Below are 3688 nucleotides of genomic sequence, written 5' to 3'. Positions count from 1 at the left end.
TTTAAATTTGATGGACTTTTCTTGAAATTCGATGAACTTTTTACAAATCAATGAACTTATTTTCAAATTTGTGAACCTTTTCCAAATTGATGAACTTTTTTTCAAATTTGGTGATCTTTTCTAGAAACCGATGAACTTATTTATAACTTTGGTGAACTTTTTTTAAAATTGATGAACTTTATTAAATGAAAATTTTCAAATTCGATGAACTTTTTTCAAATTCTATGAACTTTTTTCAAGTTTGACGAACTTTCTCTCAAATTCAGTGAGCTATTTTTCAAATTTGTTGATTTTTTGTCAAATCTGATTAGCTTTTTTTCCAAAACCGATGAAATTATTTCACATTTTGTGAATTTTTTTAAGAATTGGTGATTTTTTTTAGTTTTGTGAACTTTTTTTCTATATTGATGAACTTTTTTAAAAATCAATAAGCTTTTTTCAAATTCACTGTTTTCTATATTTTTATGAATTCTTTTCAAAATTTATGTTTTCTATTTAAAATTAATTTATACTTGGTATATAATATATAGTTATATGCAGTGTTAAAAGGGTTAAATAGTATAGTTTCCTTCAATTAGATAACAAAGTCATGGCCGATCGTGGTTTGCACATCGCAACATGGAGTTACTGGATAGTCTGGTGCAGTGTTCGATTCGTCCTTCTTGCGGATATTTTTCTTCGCGTTCCTTTTCCAGCATATTGGTTGACTGGCCCGCTTGTGCACGGGTCGCTTGGTTAGTGACTGCACATGCACGAGATCCTATTTGGTCGTTTGCTAGCGCGGACGGCGCTAAATAGGAGGTCCCCTTTCACGCCCCGCGCCGCAGCTGTTCCCGGGTTTGGGGCTGATTGGTGTGCCTAAACGACTACATGCAAGCAGACACGATGACTGCCCTGGACGTGGGCTACGTGAGGACCTCCTACTCGGCACTTCAGGTGCTAGGGAAGCCCCCCGGCGCCCTCGAGCGAGCGCTGCTGGGCCGGCCCACCAACGAGTTGTGCTAGCGAATCCTATTATCGCGGAAAGAAAAACCCCAAAAACCTGTTGTTACGAGGATTCGAACTCGTACAGTTGCATTCATTTACACGATAGGTTAACCACTTGAGCAACCTGCTCCTACAGACCACGAGAAGGGTAAAAATACTTAAGAGCACCCTGTAGCCGCGATGTAGCAAAGTTCGGGAGTTATTTCAAAAAATGTTCATGAACATTCAGAAAACTTAAGAATTTGTTTTCAAAAGGAAAAAATTCATCAAAACAAAAAGGTTCATGTATTCAGAAAAGTTCACGAATTCAAAAATAATTCATCAATTTAAAAAAAAGTTCATCAAAGAAATGAAAAGGTTCATCGATTTGAAAAAAGGTTCATCGAATTTGGAAAAAGTTCACCCAAATTGAAAAAAGTGAAGGAAATATGCTCTAGAGGCAATAATAAAGTTGTTATTTTATATTTCCTTATCCATGATAAAGATTTATTAATCATGCTAGAATTGTATTAATCGGAAACATAAATACATGTGTGAATACATAAACAAATATTGTGTCCCTAGTAATGCTCTACTAGACTAGCTCGTTAATCAAAGATGGTTATGATTTCCTAACCATGGACACATGTTGTCATTTTATAACGGGATCACATCATTAGGGGAATGCTGTGATGGACAAGACCGTTAGCTTAGCATATTGATCGTTCAGTTTATTGCTATTGCTTTCTTCATGTCAAATACATATTTCTTCGACTATAAGATTATGCAACTCCCGGATACCGGAGGAATACCTTGTGTGCTATGAAATGTCACAACGTAACTGGATGATCATAAAGATGCTCTACATGTATCTCCGAAGGTGTTTGTTGAGTTGACATAGATCGAGATTAGGATTTGTCACTCCGAGTATCGGAGAGGTATCTCTGGGCCCTCTCGGTAATACACATCATAAGAAGCCTTTCAAGAAAAGTGACAAATGAGTTAGTTGCAAGATGATGTGCTACGGAATGAGTAAAGAGACTTGCCGGTAATGATATTGAACTAGGTATGAAGATACTGACGATCGAATCTCGAGAAGTAACATACCGATGGACAAAGGGAATTCTGTATGTTGTCATAACGCTTCGACCGATAAAGATCTTCATAGAATATGTAGGAGTCAATATGGGCATCCAGGTTCCGCTATTGGTTATTGACTGGATAGGTGTCTCGGTCATGTCTACATAGTTCTCGAACCCGTAGGGTCTTCACGCTTAACGTTCGTTGACGATCTAGTGTTATATGAGTTATATGATTTGGTGACCCGAATGTTGTTCGGAGTCTCGGATGAGATCACGGACATGACGAGGAGTCTCAAAATGGTCGAGAGGTAAAGATTGATATATAGAACGATGGCATTCGGGCACCGGAAGTGTTTCGGTGTGTACCGGGTAGTCATTGGAGTACCGGACACCCCCGGAAGGTTAGTGGGCCTATTGGGCCATAAGAGGGGAGCACACCAGCCCACAAGAGGTTGGCGCGCCCCCTATGGCAGCCGCCCTAGTGGGGAAAGGAAAGGGGGGATTCAGCCTCCCCCTTCCTTCCTCCCCCCTTTCCTTCCCCCTCTTCGAAATATGGCAGGGGGCGGCCAAGGGCAGGAGCCCAAGTAGGATTCGGACCTACTTGGGGTGCCCCTTAGCGTCTCCCCTCTCCCTCCCACCTATATATATATGGGGGAGCCTAGCACAACACAACATTGTCTTAGCCGTGTGCGGCGCCCCCTCCACCGTTTACTCCCCCGTTCATATTTCTGTAGTGCTTAGGCGAAGCCCCGTGGAGATAGCTTCACCATCACCGTCACCACGCCATCGTGCTACCGGAACTTATCCACTACTTCTCCATCTTGCTGGATCAAGAAGGCGAAGGACGTCATCGAGCTGAACATGTGCTGAACGCGGAGGTGACGTACGTTCGGTGCTCGATCGGTTGGAACGTGAAGAAGTTTGACTACATCAACCGCGTTGTCACACGCTTCCGCTTATGATCTACAAGGGTACGTAGACAAACTCTCCCATCATTGCTATTCATCTCCATGGATAGATCTTGCGTGTGCGTAGAATTTTTGTTTTGTTTTGCATACAACGTTTCCCAACAGTGGCATCCGAGTCAGGTCTATGTGTAGATGATATGCACGAGTGGAACACAAAGAGTTGTGGGCGGTGATAGTCATACTGCTTACCACCAACGTCTTATTTTGATTTGGCGGTATTGTGGGATGAAGCGGCCCGGACCAACCTTACATGTCCACGCACATGAGACCGGTTCCACCAACAGACATGCAACTAGTTTTGCATAAAGGTGGCTGGCAGGTGTCTATTTCTCCTACATTAGTTGAATCGAATTCGACTACGGCCGGTCCTTGAAGAAGGTTAAACAACAAACTTGATGAATCAGCGTTGTGGTTTTTGCCGTAGGTAAGAATGGTTCTTGCTAGAAGCCCGTAGCAGCCACGTAAAACTTGCAACAACAAAGTAGAGGATGTCTAACTTGTTTTTGCAGGACATGTTGTGATGTGATATGGTCAAGATACGATGTGATATATATTGATGTATGAGATGATAATGTTTTGTAATATCGACAACCGGCAGGAGCCTTAGGGTTGTCTCTTTATTGTATGAAGTGCAAGCGCCATGTAATTGCTTTACTTTATCACTATGCGTTA

This window comes from Triticum urartu, chromosome 7A (genome assembly GCF_056163025.1).
Source record: "Triticum urartu cultivar PI428250 chromosome 7A, HENAU_Tu73, whole genome shotgun sequence".
In the NCBI taxonomy this organism is placed as follows: Eukaryota; Viridiplantae; Streptophyta; class Magnoliopsida; order Poales; family Poaceae; genus Triticum; species Triticum urartu.
The sequence above is the reverse complement of the archived record's forward strand: the minus strand, read 5'-3'. Positions refer to the sequence as shown.